At 39.2% G+C, this 15,594-nt stretch overlaps 1 non-coding gene across 1 annotated transcript; it reads right to left on the bottom strand.

Moving 5' to 3' along the window:
- Window positions 1-14,785: 14,785 nt before the first annotated feature.
- Window positions 14,786-14,860, bottom strand: Trnat-ugu (transfer RNA threonine (anticodon UGU)). The gene has a single exon. It is a non-coding gene; the product is annotated as a tRNA-Thr (tRNA).
- Window positions 14,861-15,594: the final 734 nt, after the last annotated feature.

Raw genomic sequence — 15,594 nt, 5'->3', positions numbered from 1 at the left:
CGTTTCGAATTAGTTCAGTGTTGCGCCTGTTGTTGGTAGTATTATACTTCTTGTGTAAAGCGTTGTTCTGGTTACGATGCCACGTTTTAGTAACCGTGTATATAAGAAGAGGAAGAACGTAGGGAAAAGAAAATTAACACTAATACCAAATATCGATACTACAATTTGTAACGCCATAGCTCTAATGCTCTACTCATCTATTTTTGCTTTATTTAATGTTACATTGTTGATCGTCTGTAAATGTGTTTGAATCGATAACATAAAATTGTGTAATCCTTTCTTTGTCAAGCCTTTGATGTCGTGATTTGATTCTATGCAAAGTAGTGTATCTGTAATTTAAAATTCTTTGTCCCATTTGGAGGGAACAAATCTTACTGTATATAATTGTAATTTTGTATGAATAATTTTTTGTAGAGGTGTCAATATGTGAAAATGTTCTGTCTTATTTAATGTATTTGATTGCTGTTATGTAAACTGCTGATCCTCACTTAGGGCTCTTAGTATTCTGTGTATAAGAGGTGTAGTGGTTCCCCTCGGGAGCGGAACTGTGTAGCGCGTGCAAAATGTGGTTGGCCTAGGTGGAAAAGGTGGAACAAGAGTCAGTCGGGGACGAGCAGTCAGTCGGGGACGAGCTAAGAGTCCGTGCACTGCCGTGTAAAAGTTGCATAGTGCTGGTTTCGAGAGAGGCTTTCTTGTTATTTTTCAATGCCTCGGATGGATGGATAAATCGCTGGGCTATTCTGGAATTTGTATCTGCCATCGCCACCAAGAAATGACAGAGTCCAGCAATTCTGTCTGCAATTCCATCTACCAACCTGCAGTTGCCACCACATTGCGCAATCACTGTAACATAATACTATCACGATGTACAGTGAAGGATCAGCTTAATGGATGTGTTATTGTGCTGAAATATAAGGTAATTTATATCTGAATTTATGTACCTTCCTTGACTTTTCTCCTCATCATAACACCTCTCAGGGTCCTCTCCGTTTGAACGAAAGTGATTACCGAGTGTCCTTACTGAAAGTACGTTAAAACTCAGTTTGCTAATTAATGCCTCTTGAATATAGTAAAGTGAAAGTTAAAGTTAATGTGGCAAGAGAGTGAGTTAAAGTTAATGATGCTTGCCGAAATAATTTTCCTAGTAAAACTGACTATTAATGTGTTGTTGCCAAATTCAAATTAAAATTTCTCAAGACTGAGGCTTATAACGTTTTGCTTAGTAAATGATCACATTACTACCTGTTGTTAATCGTAGAAAGTGAGCTAGTATCTTACATAAATATTAATTTTATATCTCATGGTAGCAAAAGTGGCAAATTGCATAGTAGGAAATTATATACTCATGATTACTAAATGTTTGTCTCTCTAGTGTGCATATTAACAGTATAAAGACCCCTCAGTTTGTGTAAGCCCTGAAAGTGATAGTGTTTTTCGGTAGCTGTTATAATTTTGCAAATAGCTAGTGCTGATCCAATTGTTAGCTTCAATCTTAAAACATAGGTGTGTCAGAGTTCATTGCACTCGTGTGTGGCCAAGTTTAGGTTGTGTTTGTCCGTTATAGTTACTTATACCTACTTTCTTAATCGAGAATGTTAATCATTCTCTTGCCTAGTTAGGCTGGCGGCCGTTTTCTTTATCCGTTGAACAGTACAAATAGGCAAAATTTTGTTTGGTACTGTTTAAATATTTACGTAATTCTAATTTTCATTTCCGATAAGCCACTTCCGTTAGGTACAACACGGTCAATTTAACAAAATTCCTCTCAGAGGGTAACACTGCTCTGTTGATTTGCACTATAATTGCTTTTACAAAAGAGTTTTAAGTCACAACCTGTTTCTAGCATTGAGGTTATGGTACAATAGTAGCAGTTAGTAGTGTTATACGTGGCGACCGTGACAGGACTAGTTTGTTCTGTTAGGACATAATACGTAATAAACCAAATTTGGTATTTCAAAGTATAAGCTACGTAAATACGCTGTTGTAGTGTTATACATGGCGCCGCGTGACAGGACATTGTTCAATTTGCACCTACATGCGGGAAAAAATTATAAGTAGTTAGCATTTTACAAACATCGAGTGAACATAAAACGTCCAGTGGCACGAACCTGTACATTATTTGACAGAACGGATAGTGAAAGTTCAGTTTATATTGGAAACTAAAGGTATCAGTACTTCATAATAGTTAAAATGGACAGGAAACTGGAAATAAATCTAGACACGCGAGAGCAGAATGCAACCGAGAGCAGTTCAAGCAGCACACCAACAGATGGCATGACGCGCGAATTAAATTACGTACGTTATCACGCAGACGTCAATAAACAGATCGAAGCTATGAATGTCGCGCATACTATGCAAGGCAATATGAGTGATGTTGTCGGAGACAGTGGTTATGTCAATGAATCGCGGGATATGTTTGAATCACCAAAACCAGAAAGGGATGTAGGATCTGAACGCGAAAATGCGGTAGAAAATAAAAGTGAAAAGAACACAGATATGTTAGAATTGTTAAAAATGTTGTCTGCACAAATTGCAGCACAGGGACAACAAAATGCTGCGCAAAATGACAATATTAATGCACAAATCGCAGCACTGGGGCAACAAAGTGTAGAACAAAGACAACTAATCGCAGCACTGGGGCAACAAAATGTAGAACAAAATGCAGCGCTAAGTAGTGATATTAGTAAACAAATGCAAGAGCAGGGCAAGAATCTTAGTAACCAGATTGAGAAGGTTGATGTAAAAGTAGACATTGTGAGCAATGAAATTAAAAACCTCAAAAGCGAAATTACTGTCATCAATGGCAATATTGCCAACATACAGGGACAAATCGATGACATTAACGAAAGATTTGACACAGAAGTAATTAAAATCCAAGATCAAATAGAACCCCTAGTCTGTACTAAAGTGGATGAAAAGGTATTCGGTATTAAATCCGAAATACAAACTGAATGTAACGAGGAATTTGCACAGATCAAACAGTCTGTAACAGAAACAAGCAGAACTCTAACCAAACAGATTCTTACTTGCGAAAAGAAGTGTGAACATAACACTTCACAAATCCAAGGCAAAATGTATGACTTGGAAAGAAAAATACAAATCGGACCTACACATATTACTGAAAGAATGCCCTTCAGTAAAATATTAGAGGGCGAAGAGAAATTCGACCCTGTAAAGAGGCATAACGGATGGCACCCCCTAGACTTTATAAAGAATTGCGAAAGAAATTTTCCTGAATATTTGTCCGATCAGGAAAAAATTAATGTCGTAATTAGTGCACTAACAGGAGAAGCAAAAAGATGGGGGTTGAATCTGGATACAAACCAGATGTCTTTTGAAAATTTTAAGCAAAAATTTATTGACGAGTACTGGTCAGAACAAAAACAAGATCAGTTGTGGCGTGAATTTCTAATGGCCAGGCTGTATGATGTCAGAGGTAGGCAAACCATGAAAGAATTCTGCGAATCATGGTACAGAAAACTGATACATTTGAAGGCTAGAAGGACTGAAGCTGAGATCGTTTGGGTTCTTTGGCAGAAATTGCCTGAGGATTCTAAACGGTATGTTGGAAGTACCCACAGTAGTTTTTCCGCGTTTTTGGAAAGGGTAGAGGATGAAGATCACTGGCGAAGAAATCGCGAGTCCCGTCTCCATAATAACAACAATTATTCGCGAGAAAGTAATGACCAAAACGAACGACAGGAAAATGATAGATTTCGTGTAAACACGATTCAAAGAGGTCGTGCGAGAGGCAGGGGAAATTTTACGACGCGCGGCAGAGGATACATGGCGCGGAATTTCCAAAATAGAGACGAAATGGAAAACTGAAAACCGCGTGTGTTACGGGCCGGATTCACGCGGAAACTGGTTTTGGGCCCAAAGAAAAGATGTCAAATATTAGATTCGAGAAAGAAAGATGTAAGCTACGGGGCAAGAAGGTTAAGGGCGCGCCTATAGCAGACGGGCGCGGAGTGATACATAGTGGCGTTCCCAGTACGAAGTCACGTGACTGTTCGTGCTCGGGCCAGCGCTTGCCGGAGCAGCGTACATTGCATTTGGCAGCAGACACAAATGGCAGACGTCAGAACAAGATGGCTGCCGTAGAGAGAGACAGAAGAGGCGGGATCGGACACTTCCGATGGCCGGTTTCAGTAGTAAATGAATGTAGAAATGAAAATAAAGTTAATACGTCATATGATAAACATAACTTCGTATCGGTTTCGTGCGAAAAGACTTTATTAAAGAATGAAAGGGAGACAGAAAAGGCGAGTGAAAAGGGAAATATTGGCACTGTTAATGATGTGTATGAGGTAAAGGACGTAGATGTGGGGGGAGTTATGATGAATAAAGAGGAAAGGGAGGTAGAATATGCCACGCAAAAGACGTGTGCTCAATTAATAATAGGTAAAAATGATGTAAAGGAGGACGTCAGTGAACATTGCATTATAAACAGTGCAGACAAAATTGTTGTTGATGGAAATGTGTTTAGTGATTCTGAGGTAGAAGGGTGTGGTAATTTCGCACGATTGCCTGAAACTGATAGCATGGAAGAAAATGAAATGAAAGTTATCGAAGTACATGACGATTATACTAAATATGAAGTTAAGGCCGAAATCGTTCAAAGTGATATAACAGAAGTGTCTGACTGTCCAAACGGTGTACATTGTGTAGAAAATGAGTCGAAATACGAAGTGACTGAAACATCTAGTGATAATTTGCCTCACTGTTTAAAAGTTGCATTCCTGCTCGAATCTGATGACGAAAATGAAATCAGTGATAGTTCAGATGCTGAAAGGTATGTGAATACAGATAAGAATGAATGTACTAATTTTCCCCGTTGTTCAAAAGTAGCGTACTTAAGTGAGTCTGATGGTGAGGAAGAGAGTAGTGATGACTCCAGTGAGGATGAATTTTCAGGTGTAAACGAAAGTGAATATACATTTACTGAAAGAGGGTATGAGAAAATTAGTGACATTTTTCCAAAGAAAGATACAGAAAGTAGAACTGGGCCAAAACCGAATGAATTATTCAGTAATGTAACACAGGTGCATAATTTGCAGGAACCTCCAGATGATACTATACTGGGGCAAGCCTTAACAAATGTTTTAAATGAGTGTAAATTACAGGAACTAAAAGAACCACCTGATAAAATGATAGCAGAACAGGAGATGTTGTACCTTGCTAAAGACTATGAAATTCCAAAACCTAAAAAGCCACCTGATGAAACAAAACGTTGGCAAGATCTGAATAGCTTAGTGAAAGATGTAGAAAATAGGAGGCCTAAAAAACCACCAGATTTAAGTCACTGTTTATGAACCATAAAAGACTGCCCTGTTAATAAAGAGACTGGGGGCAGGATGTGTGTATATATATATATATATATATATATATATATATATATATATATATATATATATATATATATATATATATATGTATATGTATATTAATATAATGCATGACTTTATTATTATTGTATCTGAGTGTTTTATTGTTTTGTTGACCTTGAGGCCTGGGGCAGGTTGTTTATTTATTGTAGTGTATTGTTTGACTTTGCTTAGGAGCTGTTTATTTTCAATTGAATACTTATTGTTGCCAGCCTAATTATGAAATAGGGCCATATAGTGTGACAAACCTGAAAACTTTATGAATAATGATACTTATGGTAACATGAAAGTGCAAAGAACTCCACAAGATAATAATTTATTTCTAATATACTTAAAAATCAGAAAGGGCTTATGTTTGCAGTATGTGGTTTATTTAAAGGTACATGTCCTCAGAGGAGGGTTGTTCGCCCTCAGGGGACATGCACTCTTTGCATTGTCAGGTGCCTGACGAGCACCAGGGACCCGAGTCGTTGCCAGCACTACTTCCGTTTCTTTTCGTGCTGTCAACCTTCCTCTTCATCATTCAGACTTTTTACTATCTTCTTTCCTCCTTCTCTATTAGAGTAAACTGAAAAGTGTAGAAATAATGTAACATACTGTGTAGTGTTTGTGGACAAATAAATGAATAATTAAATTGGGTACACTAGAAAATGACCAATATGAAAGTAAGTATTGTGGATACTGTAAAGAGAAAATGTAATGAAAAAGTAATTGGAAAGAGAAAAACGGATGTGAAAAGGTAAGAATACTGAAAACAAGGTAAATGAATACTGTAATATGACTGAATGTAAATGTGTTTCCGAAAATAGGGATAATTATGATGTTGAAAAACTGTGTGTGTCAAAAACTGAGGAGATGAACCTGACTAATGTATGTAAAAATAGGTATGAGAGGCATGTGTCTAGTACCACAAAAGGTAGGCAGAAATCACTTGCAATAGGATTTAAAATTATTGTCTGGACTTGATGTATGTAATGACCTAACTGTGTGTGGAAAAGCAATGGTAAAGGAGTAGTAAGAAATTCTTAATCCTGACTTGACCCCAAGTATGACATTTAATTGTTTCTTGATTAATGTATATGTTACCTGATGTTGTCATTTGAAAAGAAATGATTTTGTTGCCAGTGTCTAATTACTGTTTCAAAGTTACAGGTTATATGTTTTGTACCATTAAAGCAAATTTTTCCAAAGATGTAACATAAAGAGGAAAAAACTTGGAGATGATGACCATAAACTGCTCAAAAATATATTGTTGGGCAGCAAAACAAGACAAAACAATAAAAATGCTGTGGTCCTGAAGTTGAGGGCTACCAAATATGCTGTGTTGAGCAACAGCCAAAGGACTTGCCATTATGGGGCAAGGAGCTGATAAGTGGACATGAACTGCCAAACCTAGAGGATGGGGCAGTGTGTCAAATTAAAAATCTGTATTTTAGTGTGCTTAATGTAAATTGTGTTTTTGTGTCTAAATGTTTACATATAAAGACTGCCAAACCAATAGCGGGCAGAATGTGTAACATAAACTGCTAGTGCTGAGGCAAGCAGTGAACGACGTTAGGTTTATTGGTCAATGTGTTATGAACTAACTATTCTTATTGAAGTTAGTGAAAAGTTATTACAAAATATGTATGGATTCCTATTCAGATGGATGTAGATGTTTTTGATATTAGGTTTTTTGGAATAACTTAAAGTTTTGGACTGCCTTGTTGTAAACACAGCAGTGATGATTAAAGATAGGTTCTGAATAGGTTAATGTGTTTATGTTCAACAAACATTTTGGACTGCTATTAATGAAGAGCAGCTTTAAAGCTAATTGTTTTGAAAAAAAAACCTTGAAAAGTTACTTTTGTATTTAAAGAGTTAGTTGGAAAAAGTTCTCATAGCTGTTTTGTATAAATATTAGTGCATATGTGGATGCAAACTGCATTTTTCAATATTACATCAACTGCTGAACCTTGTGAAAAATACTATGATCATTAACATGCTTGTGTGTCTGAATATTTACATTTCTTTAAAATTATTGAGAAACAAACATCTGTTTTGTTATGTTAAAATGTGCTGTGCTGTTGTCTATGTGTTTATTATTATTACTATTTGTGCTGTTGTTTATGTGTTTATTATTATTAATTTGTTGGTTTGAAGGCCATACCTATTGTACTAGTATGAAACTTATTTGGTGTAATGTTTTGTCTTGTATTTGAACTGTATGGGTATGAATGAACATGTTTAAAGGTATCTTGTGTAACGATGCAAAATTAGTTTCCTTAAACCAGTCTGTGGATGAAAATTACTGTAAATGCTTTACTTTGAAAATGTTTTTGGAAGAAGTGTATGAATCTCCTTAGTGTATATACTGTATATTTGTAATATGTGTATTTTTTTTGTCCCAACTGAAGTTGGATGGTATAATTTTTTTTCTGTAGCCAACACCACTTAGGTGTTATAGATGTTTCCTTGAAGTATCCCTTACAGGAAACTTCAACGAAACATGGGGCATGTGTAACACCATAGCTCTAATGCTCTACTCAGCTATTTTTGCTTTATTTAATGTTACATTGTTGATCGTCTGTAAATGTGTTTGAATCGATAACATAAAATTGTGTAATCCTTTCTTTGTCAAGCCTTTGATGTCGTGATTTGATTCTATGCAAAGTAGTGTATCTGTAATTTAAAATTCTTTGTCCCATTTGGAGGGAACAAATCTTACTGTATATAATTGTAATTTTGTATGAATAATTTTTTGTAGAGGTGTCAATATGTGAAAATGTTCTGTCTTATTTAATGTATTTGATTGCTGTTATGTAAACTGCTGATCCTCACTTAGGGCTCTTAGTATTCTGTGTATAAGAGGTGTAGTGGTTCCCCTCGGGAGCGGAACTGTGTAGCGCGTGCAAAATGTGGTTGGCCTAGGTGGAAAAGGTGGAACAAGAGTCAGTCGGGGACGAGCAGTCAGTCGGGGACGAGCTAAGAGTCCGTGCACTGCCGTGTAAAAGTTGCATAGTGCTGGTTTCGAGAGAGGCTTTCTTGTTATTTTCCAATGCCTCGGATGGATGGATAAATCGCTGGGCTATTCTGGAATTTGTATCTATCATCGCCACCAAGAAATGACAGAGTCCAGCAATTCTGTCTGCAATTCCATCTACCAACCTGCAGTTGCCACCACATTGCGCAATCACTGTAACATAATACTATCACGATGTACAGTGAAGGATCACCTTAATGGATGTGTTATTGTGCTGAAATATAAGGTAATTTATATCTGAATTTATGTACCTTCCTTGACTTTTCTCCTCTTCATAACACCTCTCAGGGTCCTCTCCGTTTGAACGAAAGTGATTACCGAGTGTCCTTACTGAAAGTACGTTAAAACTCAGTTTGCTAATTAATGCCTCTTGAATATAGTAAAGTGAAAGTTAAAGTTAATGTGGCAAGAGAGTGAGTTAAAGTTAATGATGCTTGCCGAAATAATTTTCCTAGTAAAACTGACTATTAATGTGTTGTTGCCAAATTCAAATTAAAATTTCTCAAGACTGAGGCTTATAACGTTTTGCTTAGTAAATGATCACATTACTACCTGTTGTTAATCGTAGAAAGTGAGTCAGTATCTTACATAAATATTAATTTTATATCTCATGGTAGCAAAAGTGGCAAATTGCATAGTAGGAAATTATATACTCATGATTACTAAATGTTTGTCTCTCTAGTGTGCATATTAACAGTATAAAGACCCCTCAGTTTGTGTAAGCCCTGAAAGTGATAGTGTTTTTCGGTAGCTGTTATAATTTTGCAAATAGCTAGTGCTGATCCAATTGTTAGCTTCAATCTTAAAACATAGGTGTGTCAGAGTTCATTGCACTCGTGTGTGGCCAAGTTTAGGTTGAGTTTATCCGTTATAGTTACTTATACCTACTTTCTTAATCGAGAATGTTAATCTTTCTCTTGCCTAGTTAGGCTGGCGGCCGTTTTCTTTATCCGTTGAACAGTACAAATAGGCAAAATTTTGTTTGGTACTGTTTAAATATTTACGTAATTCTAATTTTCATTTCCGATAAGCCACTTCCGTTAGGTACAACACGGTCAATTTAACAAAATTCCTCTCAGAGGGTAACACTGCTCTGTTGATTTGCACTATAATTGCTTTTACAAAAGAGTTTTAAGTCACAACCTGTTTCTAGCATTGAGGTTATGGTACAATAGTAGCAGTTAGTAGTGTTATAAATTACTGAAACAGTGCGTTCTTCTGCTAAGCAACACATGGCCGGCCATAGCCCTGTGACATCTTCTAGCAAGAAGCTGACAGGTGGAAGTGACAGATTTCGTGAATATGTTAGTGACAGTGATGATATTAACGAAGTACTGAATATTGGATTATTATCTTCTGTGCTGAAAGAAAGTGTTCTGTGCAAAGTGTGTTCAAGTGTAGGAGTGGGACAAGAGATAACAAAGCACTTTGGTTTAGCTTGTGAGATGAAGATAATCTGTGCATGTTGCAAGTATCAAGTGACTTTCTACAATTCACATGCCAGTCTCTTTGGTGAAAATGGACGATCTATAGTGTTTGTGCAAAAGCGTATGGGTGCACGGTTTCGAAGGCTCAAACAAACTTTGGGTTCAAGTAAGCTCAATGATGGAAAGACAATAGGAGGGAGAGGTAGGCTTACTGATGAGGTGATTGAACGTCTACAGAGATACTATGGGTATGCTATAAGGCAAAATACTAGTAATGTTAGTGACATGCGAAAAGCAGTGTGGGCATTGTTCCATCATACTGCCTCTTCCAATGAATACCCTCAACACAGCCTGTGCCCAAAAGATGCCTGGTGCAAATATAATGCAAAAAAGGACTATGATCACAAACATGGTTTGCCAGCAGCTGTGATAAATGCAATAAAACCAATTGTTCATGACTTAGCACAGCCAGAATTGTTACACAAATGTCTACATGGAAAGACGCAGAATCCTAATGAGAGCGTAAACAATTTGATTTCGAAAGTGGTTCCTAAAAGGGTGTTTGTAAGCATAAAAACACTGCACTTTGGCATTTATGATGCAATGGCAACCTACAACCAATGGAACAGTGTGAAGTGTGAAGTTCTGAAGGCATTAGGATTTACAGCTGGGGTGAACACTGTACGAGCACTAAGAAATATTGACAGAGAAAGGATAAAAGGAGCAGAAAGAAGAGAAAGGCACATGAAGTATGATGGAACAACAGGCCAGAAAAGAAGACAGAAGAGGAAGCATTTGGAGGATGAAGAAGAAGACCCTGATAATCCATCCTATAGTGCAGGAATGTATTGAGAAACTTTGATAGCCATTTCCCGTAAATTAGAATTTTTCGAATATAAGGAACATTTTCTCAAAATCCACTCAAGCTAGAGAGATGAAATTTTTATACAGCACTCCTAGTGGTCAAACGTACATTGTAACACAGCAATCTGACAATATGTTCAGTAGTTTCATTTCAGTTTAATTATAAAGCAATTATTTGTAAAAAAATTGGGTCATTTATAAAAAAAATAATTGGAAGGAAACTAAAAAAGATGCTCCAAAATCCCTCTGTCATAACTGCAATACTATACCACTCTATATGTAAAAAAAAAACGAAGCAGATGAATTTCATAGGTTTTACATTGGGCGAATTTCGTCGCCGATACATCAGAGTGAATTCACTATAGTGCTCCTCAGACCACTGTAGCTCGGTTCTGGTTCCGAGAAACACAGACAACTGTACTGCTGAAAGATTACATCACTGTGGGGGAAGACATCAAGCTTGAAGAGATACAGATGATTCGATGCTGTCAGAGTGTCTTCCATTACTACCGCAGGTCCCATGCAGCCGGAGGAGAATGTCGCCCATAGCATAATACGGCTCCCATCAGTGTGCATTGGTGGTGCGCTGCACGTGTAGAGCCGCCGTGCACCTCTATGGCGGCGTTTGTGGAGTCGACCAGCGACGTACTGTTGCAAGAATAAGATTCACCCGAAGAACCGATATGTTTGCATTGATCAACAGTCTATTCCATATGGTTCTATGCCCACTGCACTCGCAATTGACGATGTCATTGGGTGAACATGTGAACTCGTAGGTGTGGTCTGCTGTGGAGCTCAATTTTCAACAACGTACAATGAACAGTGTGCCCTCTGTAACACTTGTGCATTCACCAGCACTGTGCTCTTTCAGCAGAGATGGCACAGATCATCGTCTGCCCTACATTACAAACCAGGCAAGTCTTTGAATTTCACATTCTGTAAAGAGTCGTGTACGTCCAACCATTTAGCACCTATCGGTAGTTTCACTGTCCTACCTCTTTCCATAGAGGTTCACAACAGCAGCACACGAACATTCGACCAGTTTCGCCTTTTTAGAGGTACTCGTTCATAGTTTCTGTGTAATAATAATCTTTCCTTTGTCAAAGCAGATTTCCTCAGTGGATTTCCCCATTTGCAGCCAATATCTTCGCTAGGGTGATCCCCTGTCTATGTCGGCTCTGCTTACTTACTTTTGTTACTGCCTACCCACAAACTCACCAGTAGCATCCTACATTGCGGTTGTCCGATGTCATAATGCTTTGGCTCATCCGTGTGTGTGTGTGTGTGTGTGTGTGTGTGTGTGTGTGTGTGTGTGTGTGTGTGTGTGTGTGTGTGGACCAATGGGATGGGTTAAACATGGAGTAATATGTGATTTTGGTTAAAGATTTCTGAAGTACTTTAAGATTTGCTAGTGTAAAATGACAACAGTACCTCTGGCAATTTGAACATGTTTCAATGGTTTTAAACACAAATTTGCAGAAAAAACGTGGACAGTCATCGCATTCATACACTGCATCTCAGTATGTTGTCATAAAACACGCGACATTCTACATTGCCTTACAACAACGGTATTAGCACCCTGCAGCAGTGTCGGTATATGGCAATAAACAATGGCAGTAGATGTAGAAAATGGAGACCCACCATCCATGTGTGCTGTAAGACAGGATGCAATCATAAGATGACGAAAGCACGCTGGTTGTAGGAAAAAGTGCTATTATAGCTACTGATATTACTGTATGAAGTGGAAGAGATTATCATCTACTTACATCCTTATGTATCCACCTCTCTCTGTTCCCTGAGAAAAATATTATCATCATTGCAGTCATAATCATCATGACTGTCATCAATCCCAATAATACCACTGTCCTTTCTTCCTCCATCCCAGATGGTGAGGGTCGACCATGTTACCTAACATGTGATATAGAAATGGTCACCATTGGCTTTGAGTGCTAAACAAGTTTTGCTCTTTACATCTACTGGGGTACTAGATAATATAACACCTCACAACCATGTCTGTACTTGTAAAACATGTCGCCAAACTTCATACCAGGGTACAGCTCAGCCCACTCACAAAGATAAGATGTACCATGGTAGAACCCTAATATCTTCAATGAGATGAATGAGATATAATTAATAAATTCTGCTATTTCAACGAACAAACTCTTTTTGTTTCGTGAAAATTAGCTACATATTTAAAAATTATTAACTATTTCCTATAGGAAGTTACTCTCATCTACCATTCATATATAACAGACTGCATGTATGTCTATATGTATGTCCAAGGTCTCCTCCCAAACCTCTTGATCTGTTTCCATCAAATTTGGTGCACAAACAGCAAATTTTATGAGTATCAGCTCAGTGGGTTATACCTCCTGCGTCCAATAGCAGTAAAGTTGCAAGTACAGATGTGTTTTTACAGCTCTTACCATATATGTTGCCCCTGTCGATCTGTTTATCTGTTTTGCATGGCAGTCTACACATCTGGTACAAAGGATGGTTTTGCAGCCCCCAGCATGTAGGTTGACCTGCACAACATGTATGATGTGTTGGATTAGCATTACCTTTTACCCGTAAGTTTTGCAGTAGCTTTATATGAGGACGTCAAGCTTGGGGAAAGGGTGAGATTGTTATAGGACAGCATGGAGCGAGAGCGTGGGAATGGCAGGAGCACATCCACAGAAAGGGAAGAGGAGGAGATGGACAGGGTGAGTGTGGAGAAGGATGATATGGAGACAGAGTGGGCAGAGGAGAAGAACAGTGAGAGAGGCTAGGAATGGACAGACACAGAGAGGCAAAGGAGGAGTAGATGAACAGTGAGATGGGTATGGACAGAGACAGAGGTTGAGTACAAAATGGTCAGAGGGAGGGGTAGGGGAAGCTGTAGAGAAAGAGGGGAGAGGAGGAGTAGGTAGACAGAAAGGGAAGGGAGGAGGTTATGGAGAGGGGTAGGGCGGAGAATGATATGCTCGGACTGGGGAAGGAGGGCAGAGACAGGGAAGAGGAGAAACAGAGCCATAGAGGAGGCGGCTGACAGAGTACAGGGGAGGATGTGGGCAGAGACATAGGGCAGAAACAAATGGACACAGAGTAGGGGAGGAGGAGATACATGCAATTTTTGTGTAAAATGTGTCTGCAGCTATGGTGGAAAAAGAGAGAGAGAGAGAGAGAGAGAGCCTGCCGCGGTGGCCGTGCGGTTCTGGCACTGCAGTCCGGAACCGTGGGACTGCTACGGTCGCAGGTTCGAATCCTGCCTCGGGCATGGATGTGTGTGATGTCCTTAGGTTAGTTAGGTTTAAGTAGTTCTAAGTTCTAGGGGACTTATGACCTAAGATGTTGAGTCCCATAGTGCTCAGAGCCATTTGAACCATTTTTAGAGAGAGAGAGAGAGCAGGGTGTATGTGTGTATGTTTTTATGTTTGTATCTACCAAACCCCTGTTTCGATTTCAACCAAATTTTCCACTGAAATACCAGATCTCACAAATATCAACACTGAAGGGTGTATAATCTCCTACCTCCAATAGGAGTAGAGATATGGGCAAATTGTGTTTGTTCCAGTCCCTGGTGTATAGGCTGCCCAGGACATCAGGCATGTTAGGTGGCAATAGTATTGGCCTGCAAGTCAAAGTGCTTTGCAGGGAAGCCTATACATTAATTACAAGAAATGTAGGCTGACCTGCATGACATGCATATTGTGATGGAGTAGTATGAGCCAGCTTAATCGTTGTGCCTTGTATGACAGCCTGTACGTCAGTGGTAAATAAATGATTTTAAAGCCCCAATGTGTACCATGTCGTGCATGACAGGCAAACTATGGGAATATTAACAGTCTGCTTTACTGAACTGCACTGCAGGGGCTTCGTGTGCCAATGAGCATAGTTTCTGATAAGTAGAGCTGGATAAAGATGGGGATGGGCTGAGAGAGGGGAAGGAGGAAATGACTATATATGACGGTAGTAACTGTTCCCGAAAGAACAGTTACCGTGGATGACCATGCAGCTTTGCTAGAAATGAAATGATAATTAAATGGACACCCTAGCTGCAAACAGGCGTTGATGTACTTCATTGGGGACATGTTGAAAATGTGTGCCCCGACCGGGACTCGAACCCGGGATCTCCTGCTTACAGGGCAGATGCCCTATCCATCTGAGCCACCGCGGGCACAGAGGATAGTGCGTCTGCAGGGACTTATCCCTTGCACGCTCCCCGTGAGATCCACATTCCCAATATGTCCACACCACTACATTCGTAGTGCGCCTAATAGATGTTTGTCCATCATACTCATTACTCGTGGCAGATTAATCTACCAAGTCCCGTACGAGTTCGGGCATAGCGTGTGCGTTCGCACAAGAAGGTCAATGGCCGGGAAGCCATATTTTAACTATATATGACGGTAGTATCTGTTCCCGAAAGAACAGTTACCGTTGGACAGAGGGAGGGAAGAAGGAGCAGTCACATGAAGCAGGTGGATGATTAAGAGAAGTAGCAGACTGGAGGAAAATGATATGGGGGAGGGGAGAGGATAAGATAGAGACTAGGAGGAAAAGGACAAATAGAAGGGGAGAATGAGATGAAGAGGTTGAGAGAGTGGGGAGGAGGAGAATAACAGATAGAGTTGATAGGATGACGTGGCCAGACCGAGGGAGGAAGGAGAGGCCATAGAGACTTGGAGTGGGAGGTGTCTTCAGTACATACAGTGGTGAAGCCACCTGGAAAAAGCTAGTATTTGTATATGAAGAAGACTGTATGTACGTATCTTTCTACGTCCAGGTTCTCCTGCCAAACTCCTGGATCGACTTAGATCTGGCAAACAAACAGCAAATTTCGTGAATATCAGCACTGTGAGATTTATAACCTCTTAGCTTGAATAGGTGCAGAGATATGGAACATCACATG

The sequence above is a fragment of the Schistocerca nitens genome, chromosome 3, assembly GCF_023898315.1.
Source record: "Schistocerca nitens isolate TAMUIC-IGC-003100 chromosome 3, iqSchNite1.1, whole genome shotgun sequence".
NCBI classification, from domain to species: domain Eukaryota; kingdom Metazoa; phylum Arthropoda; class Insecta; order Orthoptera; family Acrididae; genus Schistocerca; species Schistocerca nitens.
This window is presented reverse-complemented; position numbering and strand designations above follow the sequence as displayed.